Source organism: Stenella coeruleoalba, assembly GCF_951394435.1.
Source record: "Stenella coeruleoalba genome assembly, chromosome: 6".
In the NCBI taxonomy this organism is placed as follows: domain Eukaryota; kingdom Metazoa; phylum Chordata; class Mammalia; order Artiodactyla; family Delphinidae; genus Stenella; species Stenella coeruleoalba.
The window spans coordinates 62,126,792-62,147,523 of NC_137151.1; the positions used below are offsets into that span (position 1 = coordinate 62,126,792).

At 35.2% G+C, this 20,732-nt stretch overlaps 1 protein-coding gene across 6 annotated transcripts in view; it reads left to right on the forward strand.

Moving 5' to 3' along the window:
• CSRNP3 (cysteine and serine rich nuclear protein 3) overlaps positions 1-20,732 on the forward strand; it is a 189,224-nt gene that overhangs the window by 95,745 nt on the left and 72,747 nt on the right. The window contains exons 1-2 of one of the 6 annotated variants that reach the window (XM_079925141.1): positions 4,928-5,526; positions 7,339-7,388. The exons of the other annotated variants lie outside the window; for them this stretch is intronic. The gene's annotated coding sequence lies outside the window, so the exon portion shown is untranslated. Of the gene's footprint in view, positions 1-4,927; positions 5,527-7,338; positions 7,389-20,732 lie in introns of those variants that run through there. 6 annotated transcript variants of the gene reach the window in all.

The following is a 20,732-nucleotide window of genomic DNA, read 5'->3' on the forward strand; positions in this document are numbered from 1 at the left end:
AATATCCAGATAGAATGAAGAATCAGAAAAATAAAACTCCAATAGGCTTGTTTACTTCGATAGGTAATGGTGTGTGGTTTTGCGGGGTGGGGTGTGTTTTGTCTTAGTTTGCATTATCCAAAATTATCTATCTTTTTAATCTTTGCACAATTAAGACATGTTTGTCTTTTCCCAACTTAGGAATCAGACAGCAGAAAGAAATATAAATGGTCTCCTCTATGTACTGTATTTAAGGAAGGTCTTGTTGTTTTATAGTCTTTTGCAGCTTCCCAAACACAACATTAACAATATTTGATATTAACAAATTTTCACAATATTTGAAAGTAGACAAACTGAGGCCAATACAAATCAAAATACCCGTACAATTACTAAATCTGTCTAACTAAACTAGTTAAATGCTCTCTAGTTGTCATATATAATTGGTAACTGAATCATAAAACCATTGACTTTTAAGGCTATAAATGAGATCAGAGCTTGGCTTATCCAACCAATATAAAATTCCTTCTTTCTTTTTGACGAATTCCTTTCTCCTCATTCCTCAATCGTCACCTTTAGTTCAGGCTTTCATCATATCTTCTTAACTCCTCTTCCTCAACCTCCGTGCTGCCTTGGTGCTCTACGAGTCTAGACACGCCTCAACTGCCAAAGTTGCTTTCTTTATTCATCACTTTGACTATACCGCTTTTCCTATGCCTTGGTCACTTCCCAACATCTCATATGTTGCAAAAATCTCCTCACTTCAAGCTTCATTGCACTCCAAGAAGGGGCACCAGACTTCCTTTTCTCCTTCAACCTCCCAACACATGCCTAAATCTCCTGTTACCCAAAACACTTCCTCAAAGTCCTCTCATTGTAGTTAGTAAAGCTCTTGCCCATGTTTCTGGGCTTTTCCCAAAGTACCGTTACTGGGAATTCCCTTTTCTCCTGGCTAGTGAGGCAATCTCTTCCCTATTAGTTCAGAAACCCCATTCCTGCAATACAATCTTCTTAGATAAATCAGTCCTTATGTGCTTTGGACACACCCTGAATTTGTTTTTGCTTCTTTCTCTGCCCTCCTAAGTTGTATTTTCTTTTAATGCATCCATTAAATTCATCCATTTCACTGAATATATGTATCAGACAGTCCTTTCATGTACTTTTAGGTTTATTATGTTGTCTCTGTCATACACATGTAAATAGGTTCCAGTTATCAATTGCTGAGTAACTACCACAACACTTAGTGTCTAAACAGCAACCATTTTATTACATCTTATGAATTCTGTAGGACAAGAATTTGAGAAAAACTCAGCTGAGCGCTTCTCCACATAGTGACAACTAGGGTCACTTCATGATATCCGTTTGGTGGATGGGTAGGTTTGGAGGGTCCAAGGTGGCTTTACATACATGTTAGGCATCAGGAATGGCCGGAACCCTGGGCTCGGTTTGGACTGTTTGAGCAAAGTGCTTATATGTGGCTTCTCCAAGGCAGTCTTAGGGTAATTAATCCTCTTACATGGCAACTCAAGGCTCCTGGAAGACTCAAGAGGCTCCAAGAGGCCCAAGTAGAAGCTTTAAAGTTTCTTAGGACCTAACCTTGGAATTTCTAAAACATCACCTCTGCAGCCTCTATTGGATTAAGCAAATCATTAAGACTAGCTTAGAGTAAAGGCAAGTGAAATTGGATTCAACCTATTGATGAGAAGGATAGCATAGGAATATGTAGCCATTATATGTAATATATAGATATAGAGATTAAATAAATGATAAAGTCTTTTGATAAATGACTTTAATTATAGTAATGATTTTCTGACTTTAGGAAACAATATTGAAAAGAAATTGTATTGATTGTACCTATAATGCATGTTGTCAACAAAATATTCACTTTAGAAAACATTATCTCTACTTTACCATCCTCCTGTAACTTGCTCAGCACTTTTTTTTTTTTTAACCTAGATAGACTACAATCTTCTTGGGTACAATGTATATTTCATTTTTTATATCCCTAGCAACTGTCTCAGAGCTTGGTACACAGTAAACTCTCAATAAATGTTTGCTGAATTGAATTGAATTAGTCCTGGATTTTGAGTCTGACATGGCCAACTTAATGACTTCTCTGAACATACCGTAAAGAAAGATAAAGGTAGCAAGAAAATCCAGCCTTATCAAGGGTAAATCCAACAGGAGGTACTGATATATATATATTAATATATATATATATATGCCAACTAATACAGTTCTAGAAAACACAGGTGATGGCATCAGTTAATCTTTTCCATCTTCCTTCATGCAGTAGAAATTTCAAGAGACCATCCATTTAGCATGTCTATGCCCAAATTACTGCAGGAGCTGGATAGCAAACATTCTGGATTACTTCTGACAAGCTTTAGTTATTTTGGAGAAAAGGGGGGCAGACAAAATGATTCTATTATGCCTCTTTGTCATTAGAGAAAAGCCAAGCTACTAAGAGTCAATAATAAGAATTGACATATCTTTTTGAATTCGCAGCTTTTAATATACAAAGTAAATTAAAACGTCCTTTTAATCTTGAATGGAATTTCCTTCTTTAAGCTGTGATCTTGTGTTTCTCTGTTAATTTCAAATTTAAAGAACTCTTGGGTGATGAAACTGTTGTATAAGCAGAGGCACTGTTGTTCATTGTGTAATGTGAGAATCAGAAACTCTACTGCAATTGTCTTGTCATGTCGCTGACAGAGTTCCAGAATTCTGATTGGAAGGATGGGTATATTTTATAATTTGTTTTAATTCTGAGGCAATTTTATGAGATTTGTTTCAAATTACTTACTAAATTCATTTCTATTTTTTTTCTGTATGTATTAGGAAAAAACTGCCTCTTGTTTCCAAAAGTCCTATCTACTTATTATACCTGTTTGTCTTGGCTATTAGGATAATGCATTTAAAAATTCTTTTAAATAATCATTAGAATTTTACATCATTTTTTCTCATTTTACTAATATTAGTGGACAATGCTTGAATAAAACCAATTTAGGGAACTGAAGTATAAAAATATTGCTATATATTTCCATGACATGCTTTCCAAAAATTTTTCTGTTCCTGTTTTGCAGACTTGACAAATAAGGCATAAGATGATAAAATAACTCACCAAGGTCATTTAAGATAATAGTAGACCTGGGAAGCTTACTACTGTTTCATGATCATTTTATCTCTTTCTAGGTCTTTCCAACTATGTTGTCCACCTTTAAATACCTTTTTCAACATTAATGAATTTAGTAAGCTTTTACATTTAATACATTGTTTACAGACTATAATCTTTCCATTGGAGACATTATTTTACTAATTTGTTTTAATTGCTAGCTATTTCTATATCCCTTGTATTTATTTATAGTTCTTTCTTACTGTAAATTATTTCTTCACATACATTCATACAAAATTCACATATATGGATTTTTATTTCTAATTTCACACCCATTGCCCCTCCCTATCCCAAGAATTTGGAAGTAACAGTTTTCTACTGATTCTTTCCTTCCATTTGGCAACCATTTTATTTCACTGTTTTTGAAGTGATGCAGTAAGAGAAAAATGGCTGCCTTTTGTTTATTTCCTTGTACATTAACATGATGACATCATCAAAGATATTAGCTAGAATGTACATATCTTTAAGAACCCAGAGGTACACTATAAGCCAGAAACACTCTGTTTTCCTTTTCCTCTTAATGCCCCAAGGTTTTGCAGCTTTAGTGTAGCTCTTGTGTGCAGGGGGAAAAAGGAACTTGAGCATTGGAACAAATGCATTAAAATGGTGGCATTTAAAACATATCTGAATATTTTTTCAATGTTAAGAAAAATCCATGAAAAGGCATTTATTTAAGTCATGAAACATTCTAAATCAATGCTACCACTACAAAAAATATTATAAAGCATGATGTTAAATCATTGTATTTAGAGACTGGCTAAAATATTTAGCCACATGTGCCTATTCTGGCTTTAAATTATTTTTAAAAATTTCCATTGACACAAAAAATTTTGTTATAATTATTTCCAAAAAATAACTTCTCATTAATGGAAGGTTTAAGCAGGTATACAGATTTACTATTTTTAAGATTACTGCATTACTTACAAACACTATTAAAATGTACTATATAACTGTACAGAAAATTTATTTTCTGATCTTCATTTATGATGCTTCTGACTTTTCTTTCTGTGCTCTTTGTTGCACATTGCATGTACTTGTCATAGGATTTCCATTGAGATTAACAAGCAACAAGCTTTCAGTTACAAATTCAATTTAGATTATTGAAGAGATAAGAAGTTTATTTTTTTCATCAACTTCCAATTATTAAATAGCTTTTTCATTTGGAAATACACAATCCATTTTCAAATTTTGAGAAATAATTTTAGGTAATTATTTTTAAATGTATTTTAGAAAGATAATCTGACTATACCTATGTGTGTGTATGTATATGTATTAATTCAATATTTACATAGCAGAAAATTCCTGTAAATGTTGAGTACTCAGCTCTGAAACTACTTGTTAACACTGAAATCAGATAAGGTAAACCATATGCTTTATTGAGGTAAGCGGTCTAAAATAAGTTACTGAGATTTTAAGAATTAATATGAACCACATGTCCTTTAGATCTTTAAATTGAAATCTTCATTGTTCTTTTAAGTCAGCTGTTCTAGGGATGTGTCATCTTTTGAGAAGATAAATTAATCATCTACCTCACTAATATACATCAATAAAAGAGACTCACCCTCTCATCTACTTTATCAAAAATAATTAGAACATCCATATTTTTAGTCATATATCTTATTTTTATTCATATATTGTATCTATTAGTGATTGAGATTTTCATTGAGGAGATTTTTAGGGAAACAGCCACTTATCCTTTTAGAGAGCAACCTCCTCCAATAAAAATAAACACCAGCAATCTAAAGGTTAAAACATACTGTCAAATCATTCAGTTAAGCAAGGCTCTTTAATAACATTTGTACAACAGTACTTTCAGAAAGCAGAAGGTAGGAAATAGCTCTTTGCTAGTTCCCCTTCCTTAAATTATTATCCAGCCTCTTATTAAAATAAAATCTAGTGAACTTCTTTTGAATGCCTGCTCAAACGCTTTCTATAATAAAAAAAAATCTTGAGAAGGGATTTCCATAAGTTGTGCTGCATTAATGACTTAGAGCAGCTTCCTAATCTGTTATTCCTTCCTCCTAGCAGACCTCAGCTGATAAAAATATCCATACACACAGTGAAGTCAGTGGCATGCCTGGCTTTCTCAGACAAAACTCCCATGTGATCACATATAGGCAGCCTCAGTGAGGCTGATGCCGTGCAGCAAGCAGTAGGTAATGAGTCTTTGTGCAGAGTGAAGCTCTTGTCGCTGAACAATAAAGCATACGGTACCAGCAATAAAACACAGGGCTGGCAAATTTCAGAAGATTCCGCTGAACCAGGAAGAACAGTGCCTTCGGTGATGCTGACACACATTATAAAATGATAATCAATTTATTTTGGATTCTAATGAATAAAGAGTGCAAGGACTAAGACTACAGCTATTTGAACAGGTCAGTGATTTTATAAATTACTCCTACACTTCCTTGTGTTTGATTGGATTTAAATTAGGATGGTCTGATGTGTGTTTTGCCTTAAACAAAAACTTTGCAAGATATTTACAGTGTGTAATATGAAGGATGCACTTGAATTGACCCAATTCAATTAAATGGCTGATGTAGTCAGATGTGATATAGAAACGTTTATATGATTATAGTAAACTGAAAAGTTATTTATTCTATTTAAAAATTTATGGGTTAAAAATCATTCAATAATTTCTAATCTTCTATGATTCAGAAAGAACATAAAGCAGAATACTACTAACAAATAGCTCAAATAAAAAGCTTCACATTAATGTTTCCGGTATTAAAAAATCCTGTATTGCAATAGTTTGTGTCTTATGATTTGGATGATATATCCTTCAAAATTTATTGATGTCTTTCAGTGCACTGCAAGAGGTTTAGTATATTTAATTATTTAAATAAAAAATTTTAAAACCAAGAAAATTTTGAAATGTTAATAATGCTATCTCCCAGAATAATGCATTTTATATTTAACTATAGTATATATCTATAGTAATCTGTTGTGTGCCTTTTATTTTGCATGTTATATTTCTTTTGATAGATGGAAAATATTATTGCATTAAACCTTTTATTTCATAAATATTCACTCATTAGTGGAGAAAACAAATTAGCTTAATTTAAAAAAGAAGAATTGATTAATTATGTTATGATGCATATTTCCATTGACTCACCATTTAGAAAAGAAGAATATGTGCCTTCATGGGTATTTATAAAAATATGTACACACATGACCTTCTGTATCTAGAAAATAACCCCTTCTTAGGTTTATGAGCAAGAGAGTTTATGTTTTAAATAGAGAGATTGCTGTGTGTAGGAAGACAAGGAAGAAATAACTCTAGCAAATAATAGCACAACACTGAACATCTCTGTCAAAGACATACAAGCATTACTGCTGCATGAATCTTTACATTAAAACACATAGTTTAACTTTGCTCTGCATTTTTACTGCTGTATTGTTTTAAAGGCATCGTGGGACCTAAATTCTTTACAATTAATTTCTTGGACACCATTTAGGATGATCTTCTCTAAGGCACTAGAGTACGTTTAACATTTTATAGAATTACCGGTGACTTCATGTATTTGTATAGTGACTCAAATAATTGTATGCCTGTAAGATGCTGTTTAAACCACAACAAAAAGAAATACCCTATGTCCCTGATTATGCGTGTACTATGTATTCGAAGGGGAAAAAAAATAGCTATGTTTCAAAAACAAGAGAAGTTAATGAAAATTTTAAATTGGCCTTCCACATGTATTTAAATGAAGTATTTGACTATTTGAGTTTCCTTGGTTACCACTGTCGCTGCTGACAGCTTCTTTTTGGTGGGGAGGGGGGAAAGCAGCACTCCAAAACAAAGAGTTAAAAAACACTTATCCATTAATAGACGCGGGGGTGGGGTGGGGAGGCGGGAGGGTGTGATGCGGACAGCCCGGCGCAGTTGGTGCCCACTCCCCATCGCGTATTCCAGCTCTCGGGCGATTCAGGTATTCTGGCAGAACCGCAGTTCCACAATTCCTTACCCAGCATTCCGTTTCAGCTGCTGGAGGGCTGCCTGAGCCTTATGCAAATGAGACCAGCTCCGAGGCTTTGACTGCAGAAGCGAGAGGAGGGGGGCAGAAGGGAGTTCAGAGGTCACAGGGCTGGTGGAAAGGCTGGATCGGTTGCCCGAAAAAAAAAAATGCACTGGGCTCCTCTGCAGCAGTGTTTTGCAGCAGTTACATGAAGTGTGCTTTATTTCTCAGAGTGAAGATCTTAACAGCGTGTGTGCCGTAGTCGTTTAAAGTAAACGCAGGTACGGTGACAGATTTCATGATGCGCCTGATTTTATTTCTATAAAAGACACTGATGAGGATTGGCTATTTTAACTCATTGTGGAAATTGGCAGGGTGTTCGCGATTTTCAGCTTCCCTTAACTAGTTTATTAAATCTTAATGTTGTCTCAATTTGAAACGTAGGTGTTTTGTTCCAATGGAATAATGTCATGAGAGAAAAAACTGGTTTGGGGCTTCTAAATAATTCCATTTTGAGGAAAGTTTTTGATTGCAGAGAGGTGTCTGGGTTGAAACATCTAGCTGAATATCAAGACTTTCAACTTTTTGAGGATTTTCACATTTTTAAGAAATGTATTTTAAATGAGGTATCTGGAACTAAATAATGGAGTTCTTTTGTTCATACCCCACATGATATCATAAGGACAGTTTTAATAAGTTATATTTTCATTTCATTTTAAGAGAGGGTTTCAGTTTTGAGATTCTTCTTTCTATATTTCATCGTTAAACATCTTATCAAAGAAATAATTTATTTGGGGGTCCCATCCTTTAAATACTTTAATTTTCATAATTGTTATTAATTTTCTTTGGAACTTTTTAGACAATGCTATTTTGAACTCAACATGTTCAACTTCCTATGACTTTTCCTTTCAGTTAAATCTGGATTGTGAAGTGATCCTCATAAATGTCACAGGCAGGACAAAAGTCGTCTTTTTCCATGCACGAAATTTCACACTTTTGTAAAATGTGTGATCACATCATAGAAAAGTCTGACCTGAACCAAACAAATGTGTACTCACTTTTATTGTTCATATTGCTTTTTTATTTCCAAAGCATATTTTTAAATAAACTTAACGCATCGTGATCAGACTGTTTGTCTATATCATTAAAATTTTAAAATATATCAATTCAGCAGTTACAATGCTGATGGGAAAAATGTTATTTTAATTTGCATCAAGTGTGCATCTGTCTACATTATAGGTTGTACGTGTATGAAAATAAATTGGAAAGATGAAGAGGCAAAATAATGTTTAGTCATGAAATAACTGCTTTATGCTTTCATATTTGCATAAGATATTTTGGAGTGAATTTTATGCAGCTTACGTACAAAGAGCTAGTACATGTTTAGATAAACTTTCTTTTGCATTGAAAAGGGGGTGTTTATTTTATTATAATGATTAAGGCTTGGCAGTTTGGCAACAATATCTTTTATTTTTAAATGGGGGGTGGTGGGGAGCATGGAAGGCAGACCAAAACAGGAGGATGGCCATTTAAAACAGTGATTTAAAACAGTGAAAGACAATTACTTGAAATATTTATGAAATCACTTCATAGTAGTCATCCAGGGCCAGATTCTCACCCTTTATCACTCTATGGGGACATTGTGACATTTATCCAGGATCCCGAGATTAATTTAGGAAAAGAAATTCATATTTTGGTATGAGTTTTTAAAAAACAAATAAACTGCCATTTTCTTCTAAATTCTCTTTTGAAACTTTCAGTAATGACTGAAGCTTAAGGGGGTATATTTTAAGTCAATTGTTTCCTTTTTATGTTGAATGGAAAATGCTGTCCTCTGTCCTCTGGTCCAAACAATGTATTTGTTTACTTTTGTTTTATACATATGTATATAATTTATATATATATATAAATTATATATAAATATATATACACATAGATTATGAAATACCTATGTTTACATATATTTATATATGTATATATTGTTATGCGTACTATAAATTATATATATTTTGTATGTATACATACACACATATATTTCGAACAGCCAAATAAAATCTTTCTTACGGTCAACCATATTTAATCCAACAATTTTGAAAAGCAAAAACTCTTTATTTCATTTTTAACTCAGGTAGTGCCCATAGTTTATACCTCCCAACCTCTGCGTGTGTCTAGGCAGGGCACAGGGAGGAGGAGAGAACTGGGTTTAAAATTCATTTAGCTTGTCCAATACTATTAACTTTAAATGCAACCGCTACCCGTTAGCACATTCTGAATATAGAAATAAAAACAGTGCGGGCAAAGAAGGAGAGCCTGTGAAGATTCTTGGAGAAAACGTGGTAATAGACAAATGTGAAATAAAGAGAATTGTTGTGCTTCCGTGAGCCACGAGAGAGCTATATATGTCCTGCAGCAAATTTATGGCTTTGAATATCCTGGAGAATTTATGTCTCTATGCAAATTCACTCAGAACTTTGAAGTCTTTCTTGCATTTGCTCGAGCCATACTGCTTCCATTCAAATCTCAGCAGCGTGTACCTAGTAAGTTCATGGTCTGGATAGTTGGGTGTATATAGAAAAATGCATTTGTGTAAATGCAATTCAAATTAAATTTAGAAAGTTAAAGAGTAAATAGAATAATGTAAAAACAAATCATTGAAGGAAGTGCAGTTAGTGTACTTGAAGAGGTGATGTTACATCAGACTTCAAAGGAATCTTTAAGGATTTTTCAGAAATTAATTTCCTGCTTTCTGATTACCAGTCTGTCTTTGTCATCACTTGAAACTAGAGACCATATTGTAAGCTTGGAAAAGATGTTAGGGCAAACATGTCGTACTCAGTCTAGCAGTATGGAACATAGTCTAAAATCTACAAATAACTGTTGTAATCTCAAAATCGCATGTGTAGGTTTTAGGTTGTATTATCACTATATGTGTCCTCCTGAACTTCTGGTGCCTATGAAATAGAAAAAAGAAGAAAATAACTTATAACATATAGCAGGAAAATATTCAAAATAATTGAGTATTCAAAACAATCACATTTCTTCATTTTAACCTGGCATTTCTTAGGAAACAAAACATATGATTGCATTTTTATCGCCTATTCTAAAATTTAAATAGAATTGTATCAGTTTTATTGAAGAGTATAAGGACGATAAAATTACAAAATGATTTTAAAGGTCTTATTTTTATTCCATAGTATTAGACACATGGCAACATTATAGTAATACTTTGTCTAGGACAGTTGGAAAATAATCTGTACTAAATTAACCAATTTTCCAAACAGGTAAAGTTTATGACTTAAATGGCCAGTTTTTTAAAATGTGTTAATTGCTTTCATGGAAGCAAAATACAGTGCATGCCATTCTGCCTTATTGAGCAAAGTAGAAATCCATTTAGCTTTTCTTCATGGCAAAAGAATCATTATTTCCATCGTTACATTGACTTATTGCAAATGATAACACTGTTCGCCAACTGTACACCAACACTAAATGGTGTTCCTATTAATATGCTTTTTGCATATAGTTTTATATGTTTTTTATATACTTTATATGCTTTTTATAAATTTACTCCTTCTTTTCTCATGTTAATATTTATTTTAATAGTTAACAATTATTCCTTATCTGAGAGTAATTCGAAAATCAAGTTTGTGCACTTTATTTTACATTAACTTCTAAATCATTTAGACTTCAGTGGGCAAAGAGAGAGAGATAACATCCCTCTATACTTCTCCTATGTACTGAACTTCTGACACGTACATGTATGTAGTATACTGAGCATAGAAACATAGAAAATAGAATTTGTTTTAGTTTTCTTATGTTCAGGATATTGAAAATCATGTTTGAGCTCTAGATAAATGAGAAATTGGTTCTTGTTGCTACAGTGAGAATCTGTCATAGTAAACCACCAACAGAAATTTGAAATTACTTTGTCTAATAAGGAAATGAGGAATCTCTAACAGGTATACCAAAGAAAACACGCAGACCAATTGTTTTGGTGGTGTTTGACTAAACATTGGTGTCATATACCCATTCTTGCCAATTTCAGGAATTGTATCTATTTCATTCTTAAATCCTGGGGCTTTGTGATACACCATCACCATGCTAGTTAGGCAGAGTTGTTACTCAGGCAATCTCTTATTTCCATGCAAGCTTACGAATCCACATATTCATTTAGAAATGCATTTAGTCGTGTGTGTGTGTGTGGGCGCGCGTGTGTGTGCATGCATGCACGTACGTGTGTGCATGCATGCACGTACACGTGTGCACACCTAACATTCTCCCCAATCACATACAAGAAAAGTAAGACAACAGAGCCATCAATCCCCATTTCTTTTAAAATTCACTAGTATAATGCATGTGTAAAGATACACGAGGTGGCTAATACCATAACAGCTAATAGGTGGTCTCTTACACTTTGAAGACCTTTGAAAAGCTGAAGGAATATTGCTTCTCATTCTGTAAGAATTAGAATAGTCCAAACTATTGGGGAAAAGCTCCATATTCTGGTCTTTTTTTGCCCATTAATATTTAAAAAGGCCTGAGAACTACTTTAACAAACCTGGGTAACTTTGTTTAATACAATAAAATGTTGTAAACTTAGGGCAATTCATGAACAATTGAAAAACCAGGAAAGTATTGTATATTGTTTTCTTGATAAGTAAGTGCTTTTATTATGTAGTTTATTGAGTGTGTGAGTTCAAGCTATATCATGGAGTGTGAAAAGACTGAATAGGACAGTGGTTTGGAGCTTACCTTCATGTTCCAACCCTGGTGTCACTTCTAAGACATGGTCTGCAACTTACAATCCATGTGGCCTTGGACAGGGTACTTGAAAACTCTAAGCCTCATCTTCATCTGCAAAGTGGGGATAACTGTCTCTATATCAAAGGGTTTTTATGAAAATGAAATGGCATGATGCATGCCTGGCACAAAGTAAGATCATTTTAAGTGATAACTAATATTACTATTTTTCATCCCACAGGGGTTGATTCCCTGGTGCTGATAAGACAAGTTCAGCTTAAGCCTATAGTTACAGATAATCTTGATAAAACATCTTAGACTTCAATGGATGAGGAAAAGCCGTGTTTTCCAAAAATAGAAACCCACTAAGAGTTTATTGGAGGTCATACCTAGGAGGTACTAAGCAGCTGATATCTTATAATCAGATGGGACAAGTAGAGAAGGCAGTCACCAAATTCAAACTATATGTGGCTTCATAGATAGCTTAAATCTTACCAAACAGAAGCATAATAACCACAAAATCCTCACATAGGATGTAGTAATATGTGATTTTCTGAGCTCTCTTGTTTTATATCACTTGTTGCTTTAAAATGTTTCATCTTTGGGCCTTTGCCTACTATTTTTTCTTTTCCATGTTGACTTTGTACAATTAAGGCATTAGTTGTTCATTCTATTCACCGCAGTTCCTATCTTATCCATAGACTATGGACCTTTCAATTACAGAGGGAGCCTGGCTCATGTTAGGTGCCCAAGAAATGTTTGCTGAGCCAGTGCTGTTGTGGAGCATGAGTCCAGTTCTACCTCATGACTTAAAAGTGCTAATTTGTTTGAATCATGAAACGATCTCTATTCATGGACTTACTGCTATTTTACACTTCCTGTGTATCAGAATGATGTCTAGAAATATTACATCAATTGATTTAGCCACAAGGTTTTTCAGAAGAAATTTAGAAAATATACCTACATTTTTTTACTTAAAAATTATTATAATAGTAGCATACCTAGAAGTGATAACTATACATTGGTAACAAGTGTCGGATAAATTGGTTGGGGAGGAATATCATGACTCTGCTTTTGTGAAACTTGTTTGAATGATGAAACTTTTCTAAATAGTGGGTTTCCAAGTTTTAAAAGATTGTATGAGCATGGTGTGATTTATTTCTATTGTGAACCAGTTTTAATTTATGCCAGTAGAACCTTCACTGAGACTTGAAAATCCAAGTATTTAATCTTACTCTCTAAATTATTTTTACTAATTGCTGCTTAATGTGATGTCAGCTGAAGGTTGAATAACTATTGTTCTCTGCCTTAGATAGTAGAAATCTATATCTTGCCTAAGGTAGTAATCATTTTAAAGAACATCCAAAGTACCTTCTTCTACTTACTCTAATTTTTTAAATCTTCTTTATTTTTTTGCACAGTATCTTTGGCAGGATCCCAGTGCTTAGATGGGTATAGTCCTAAAGCTTGACCATATTTTATTCTGATGTCCACTTTAGAGTACTTTATGAGGGAAGTGTTTTTAAATATCCTTTCACTTCAGACTATTCTAATGATTCTTCTGAAGGAAAAGGATGTCATATTTCTTACATACCTTTTGAGCTACACTGACTACTTTATTATTTAGTCAGAAACTTTCTAAAAGACTGAAGAGAAACTTCTTAAGTGCTAAGGAGAAAAAAATACGTTATCTTCCAGTGCTGCAGTAGTAATTCTAAATTCTTCCATGTCTGTGTGGTCTTTTTTTTTCCTTAATGTGGTAAGTCTTGCCAATCTTCCAGGAAACTAGGCTAGCTAAATACTCCTTTTTAGTCGTAATAGCAAGCACATCAAATAAATTTTTCGTTGGTACTTTTGTCGTTGGGGTAGGAAAAATAGGACAACAGACACTTGATCAATTTTCAACAGTTTTAAAAGCCTTATCATGTTCTTGGTTGGGTCTCTGTGCTCTTGCTAACTGAAAACACGTCCTGAAAGTTAACGTTGGGGAAGGACTTTTGGCTTTCAGTTCACATGTATTCTGCTATATCATGTTGACAAATAACAAGTAATGAACAATGTTTAGGGTTAAGAGGCATTAAAAACCAAGTTCTGGGTATCTTATATGGATCCTAATCCCAATGACAGGTAATATGGAAAGCTTCTTGGGGTCTCCCCAGCCAGACATTCATAAAGAACCCCTTTACCATTAGTAAGTGGAGTAGCCTTCCATCCGTTTGTCAGCAGGGCATAAATCAATTTAGCCATTGCAGTTTGCACACAGTGAGGGAAGAGGTATGGACAGTTAGAGGCACCTACCTTTGATGGAGAATCCATGGGTAAATGACGTGCATTTGTGCACTGTTTTCAGGGATAAGCACTCATTTCTTTAATCAAATTCTCAAACTGCAAATCATCAAGCTGCAAAACTGTCGAAATCCAAAGCACATAACGTAACTCAGACCTCTAACTCAAGGTCATGGGCAACTCCGGCACAAGGAATTCATACATAATTGGGGAACCCTACAATCATTTCTCCAACAAAAATATTCATTAGACAAGAGTGCTCCCAGCATTTTTGGCTTAAGCAGACACCTAGACAAGAGAAGTGTATTTGGCTAACTTGTACTTCTTGAATTGGCAAGCCACCAGTAGCATTTTTCACATTGGTGGTGCCCCATGGAAACACCTTGCAGGATTTTATCTTGTGAATTAATTGCCAAATCCCTATCTTCTTGGCGGCAGATAGGTTAATTTCTTGCCAAATGGGTTAAGGCAGAAATAGCCCTAGTATTGTGAAAGAAGTTATCCCTTTTTTTTTTTTTTTAAGAGCAATGCATAAGCATTCTGAGACCTGTGGCGTGATAAGTGTTCAAGGCATTGAAATCTGATGCCAACTTCTTAAGATAATGATTATCTTATTTAGCAGAAACTTTAGCCAATAGTCAGTGTTTGATTAACATAACAGTGTAAGGGCAGTAGCAGTGTGAGTGTTAGGGCAGAACAAAGATTACTCAAATTCATGGTGTAAAAAATTTGAGGAGGAAAAGGATTGAATATAAATTAACTCGTTTAAAATTGTATCCTGATAGTTAGGAACACATCTGGATAACTAATGATATCCCACCAGAAAATAAAAATAACACAGTATGATGTTTTTTTAGCCAAGCTCTCTTTTGTTGAGTATTGGAATAAAACCTACACACCACCAATTGAGCAACTGTCCTCTTCATCCTCTCTCTAGCCCTGTAGACAATCTGGTTGATGAAGTGTGACATTGTGAATAATCTTGCTTTTGCCAACTCAACTTCTCCCACCTGCTATCACAGATGAGCCACACACCAGTATTTTCATCAACTTGTTTGCAGTACTTCTCATCTCATCATTTGAATTTGGTGAAGCAACCAGAAGAAACATCAAAATTGTTTTCCATTCTGCATGAAAGTAAAGAAGAATAAGCTTCTTTTTCTATGCAACTTAATCCTGACACTGGTGTTTCCTGTTCAAGGCGAACAGCCTGAGCTTATCAAAGTCGTTGGGAGAGAACAGTCATGGTTTCTTAGCTTTTTGTGCTTGCTGGAAGAATTTGATGAAGATGTAAAATAGATGATTTTGTTCTTTGACAAATCATGAAGAAACGTCCTTCATGTCAGGTTATAATGCAGTTAACATGCTCCTTTGATGTATGCCATATCGCCAAGGCAGAAGGGTGTTTGTTAATGACCTTTGCAGTTAAAGGTTGCTCTCATTTTGATCAACTACAAAACTAGCAAGCAAGCAATGCAAAGGATATACGCAGACTCCCAGGTAAAAGTGAACAGAGGGGCTCTAGACACCCCCCTTGTTCCTGAGAGAGGACCATGTAAAGCTCCCGGTTTAAGCAGCCTCCATTGGAACTAAGGACCTGCCAGGTCAAATGAACCAGGAACTCACAGCTCACCACCCTTTCTTGTATCAGGCCAGGGAAGAAACAGCATCTCACCAAAAAGACCTCCTCATTACCATATAAGGAAATTCTTGCCATGCCAGAATTACTTCCTTTGAAATTAATTTTTTCCTGTGTCAGTGACAGGCCATGCCTGCCCTAAGCCTATTAACCGTCTCCCACCCCCTCACCTTTTTTTCAATAGTTTGATAAACTCTTGATTCACCCTAATAACCTTACATATTTTATTTACTGGGTTTTGTCTGATTGGTAAAGGACAGGAATATTCACGTATGGTATTTCCAGTTGGTAGGTGGCATTTTTTTACGTAGATGTTTTGTTGATTTTATAGTCATTCTACTTTCTCACCAAGAGCACCAGTTAGGGTTGTGAGAAGAGATGCAGGCTGCCCAGTTAAATTTAAATTTCAGGTAAGCAACAAATAATAAGTAAAATGATATCTCAAATGTTATTTATTTTTTTATCTAAAATTCAAATTTAACTGGGTGTCCTGTTTTAATTTGCTAAATATTTTAATTTGCTAAATCTGGCAACCCTAAAATGATTCTTCTCCAAATCAGACAACTTGCTCTTCAGAACTAGGAGATTGATGATGCTCTTAAGGCATTTTTCCTGTGGTCATTTCCCTATAATGCAGAGCAAAACATTGGGAAATAGGGACAGAATGTAAGAAGAAAAAAGGATTAAACATTAGATGAATATAAATGGGATAGTAAGAACTCAATGGGTTACCTGGGAAAGCTATGAAATTTTTAGGCAGTCAAAAGAGAGGGATATGAACCAGGTCCTAACAAATACCCAAAGTTTAGCTTCAGTAGTTCTTCCAGAGGCATTAAAATGTACATTTTTATCCAGTGTCTTACTTATCTTCACCCTGCAGCCTTCTGGTTTTCAACACTTTTTCCAGAAATATATTAAATAAAATAATTGTATTTACTTATAACCATAGAAAATCTAGTGTAGTTGATTAGTATCTTTTTGAGGAGAAATGGAAACATTTATACTTTTCTACTACTCTTTCTTTAAATGTGTCCAGAGACTTCTTACATCTAACACAAATATGAAATAAATAGTATATGATAATTAAGAATAACAGGTATCCAAAATTACACGATGTTTATTAGAGTTTTAAAATAAAGTAGTTCAGGGCTTCCCTGGTGGCGCAGTGGTTGAGAGTCCGCCTGCCGATGCAGGGGACACGGGTTCGTGCCCCGGTCCGGGAGGATCCCACATGCCGCAGAGCGGCTGGGCCCGTGAGCCATGGCCGCTGAGCCTGCGCGTCTGGAGCCTGTGCTCCGCAACGGGAGAGGCCACAGCAGTGAGAGGCCCGCGTACCGCAAAAAAAATAAATAAAAATAAACGAAAAATAAAATAAAATAAAGTGTTCTTAATTGAATTTGGCAATAGAAAGGGCACTTAGGTGTAGGGAAAGAGGAATCCCAAACTGAGAAGCCGGCCAAGTGTTGAATTCATAGATGTTTTGCCGAAAGCCTTACTTTTGGTTTCAAGGTTTGTAGGATTGGCTCGCAAAATAACCTCTCTACACTCAGTTAAACAAGAATTTAGAGAGAGTTTATTGAATTAACAAATAACAGTATACTAATTAAGGAAAGAATAGTATAACTAAGAAAGAATAGTAAAGGCAGAGGTATATACATCACCGAATTGGGGAAGCACCTACATCCAGGTCCAAGGAGCGCTGGGAAGTCCCTTGAACAGCAATCTGGAGTCCCAGTTGAGAAGGTCCACCCCTCGGGTGAGACTTCAGTTTGCCACTCGAAGGAGCCCAGCTTTTAGCACCAGGCCGCAGGCCCTAACAATCAGCCTACTTGCAGGTTTGCAGCTCTGGTTGTTGTCATAAATGCCTTGGTCTTAACTCATAAGTTTTGGAATGTTCTTGATCCCCAGGGGCTGGCCAGACCCTCAAGGTGAAAGAAGTCCCATGACTTACGCTCTATCTTATCTAGGGGTTTATTATTGATTCTGGCCTGGGTGTAGCTCAGCAGTTAGGCATGCAGTCAGCTTTAGCATCATTATCCAGTCGCCTCTGAAGCCAGAACAAGACTACTTTACTAACTTCCCCAACAACGGACTATATTAATAAGTGAAAAAATTAGATAAATCAGTGTTAGACAAGGAAAGAATATTGGCTTTGAAATGCAATTGAACTCATTGAAGCCTCTGAGTGAGGTTCTCTGAGGTGATAGCAAATTGGCTGGCTCCTTGTCTATTGGCCACGTAGTCGAATGGTCGCAGGGCTGACACCTGACCCAAAATGGGCTAAAAGGTTGCTCATGCTTTGGAACATTAAACTTGAACTGTGAGACGTAGAAGTTGTTGGGCTTAAACCTGGTAACTATGGTGCTCTAAAAAAAAGGATCATGGAATTTCTACAACCATAATCCCAGAAGCTGTCCTTATTCCTGCAGTTCCTCAGTTTTTCATTTCAGCTCTATCTTAGATTGCATGAACTAGTTCAGTATTTTTCCAACAGATGTCTTTGTGCTTAAGTTAGCTAGAATTGGCTTTTGGGTTGCTTGCAAGCAAAAAAAAAAAAAATTATATGACGCTTTGAGGTCAATTTCATCTCATTTTAATTCTCATCTAATCAAATATGCCAGATATTTTGATAGGAGAGATAGAGTGGTGAATGAGATGTACATGATTCTGCTTACGGAGCTTTTAGTCTATCAGAGAAAATAGACACTGACAAAATAATTAAAGTATGGAAATAGAAGGGTTTCATCCATTCATCAAACAAATATTTACCGAGCCTCTATTAGATACAAAGCATTGTTCTAGACTCTTGGAACATCAGTTCAGAGATCCCTGCCCTGGTATCTTCCAGCAGTGAGAGGCCCGCGTACCACAAAAAAAAATAATTAATAAACCTAAAAATACATAAATAAATAATATGGATTTAGGAGGTGATAAGTGCTGTGGGAAAAGAAATCAAAAAGTAGATCGGAAAGAATCATGCATACATCAAAAGACTTAGATTCCAGAGAGAAAAAGCAGGTTAGAGAAACTGAATTATTATTAGTGCTGAAATACTGGCAAAAAGGCCAATGGCTCAAAAAGAAGATGAAGTTAGCCAGAGTTAGCCAGAGTATATTGTTAAGGACTTTATAAGCCATTTTGAGGATTTTGAACTTTATCCTAAGGTAATCCAAAGCCACTTAAGAGTTTTAAGCTGCTGACCATGATCACATTTGCAATTTAAATTTATCATTGTTCCTCCAACCTGGAAAACCCATTGAAAGCAAACAGTAGTGGATGGGAGAGAATAGTTAGGATGTGACTGTCCTAGTCCAAATGAGAAATGGTGATACCCTTGACTAACATGTGTTTCTTGAATTGGAAAATGGTAGCTGTGTTTAAATGGCTGATAACGAGACTTAGATTCTCAGCTTATCATATTTAGAGTAAATTAATGCCTGTTCAGGTTTATCTTCTGTTCTTTGAGCTTTGATGCTGTTTGCCAACTTGAAATGTTGACCACTTTTTCACTGGCTTCATACCTACCAAGTTTAATTATGCCTCGTCTTTGGGAACAAAAATATATTATTAAATGACTATTTAAGGAGCTATGGCAGCCACAGGACAAGCATTGATTCTGCTCACTTGCATCTATACCTAGCTAGCCACCTATTGTCGTCCTCAAATTCTGAGAGAACCAATACAGGGTACAAGCAAACCAAGTATATACAACTCCTTTATTAACAGGGTCTTTTCCCTAAATTCTTTTTTTTTTTTAGTATTTGTTTAAGGATCTCTTTGTTTTTTTTTTTTTTTTTTTCTTTCTTTTATTTTTATTTTTTTTTCCTAAATTCTTGTATTCTTTTCTTTCCTAGTGAGCTAGTGTAGATGCTGTAGGCGAAAACCACATGCTCCCATTACCATTCCACTATTAGGTCTTGATCAAGGTTTATATACTTGTAAGCAATAGGTCATTTGGCCCTCATAATTCGTTATGACATCTTGTTATGCTCACTATGTTTTTTAAAGGCTGTGAAACTAGACAGGTGTTTCGCTTGGTTGCTGCACAAGCCATTTAGCACTTAACCAGTTTCATGGGTATAAGTTAAAGTTATGCCCACTTGTAATTATTTGAATGTTTAATTTCCAGCATAGATACTAATCCCACCTTAAACAGTCAGTTCCTTTGTCCCTTTGACCTGGGAATAGCTCAGGCTCTTTCAGTCTCAAAGATGTAGACAGAAATTACAGCCAACCTTCAACTCCATTGCTTCAAGTCTTGCCAGTACAAATGTAATAACAAAGGGAAAAGAGACTTTTGAATTCCCTCATCATCCCTCCAAAAATTTCCCCTCTCGTGCTTGAGGAGGTGAGAAAGGAAGAGAAGAGTACCACGTACCATGTTTTGCCATGTTTGAATATAGTTTCCTTTGGGCCTGTTGGGTATCCTTGAGAAATCTGCCTTTCTTAAGGAAGCTGGGGGAGGTCAGATGGGAAAGTAGAGCTTAAGGACATGGTTTTTAACTGTTCCCATTGCAATATCTTATTATAAAAATGTACTTTTTAAACACGGATTTCCTTTTTGTATTATTTTGTCTTGCTGTTTCTCCCTCATGAATTACTTTGCATCTTGTTTGAAGTGAACAATTTTAAAATTTATATCCTGTCCTACTTTTCTTTCAGGAACTTTACTTAAAATATCTGTTTTTCTCTCCACCCTCTCAGATATGCATGAACATCTTATGCATTTCACACTCTTTAAGATGGAGAAAATAATAAGCTAATCTGAATAGTGGTGAAATCGGTCAGAGTAGAGATTTTATTCTCAAAAGAATAGACAGTGTAGTGTCGTCTTATTGCTATCAGTTATCTCTATTGTTAATATAAGTCGTGAAAAAGACATAAATTAGTAAAACAAGGCAGTAGAACATGAATTTGCAGGTTATTCTCAATTCCATGCAGCCCAGCATAGTGGATGCTTGCT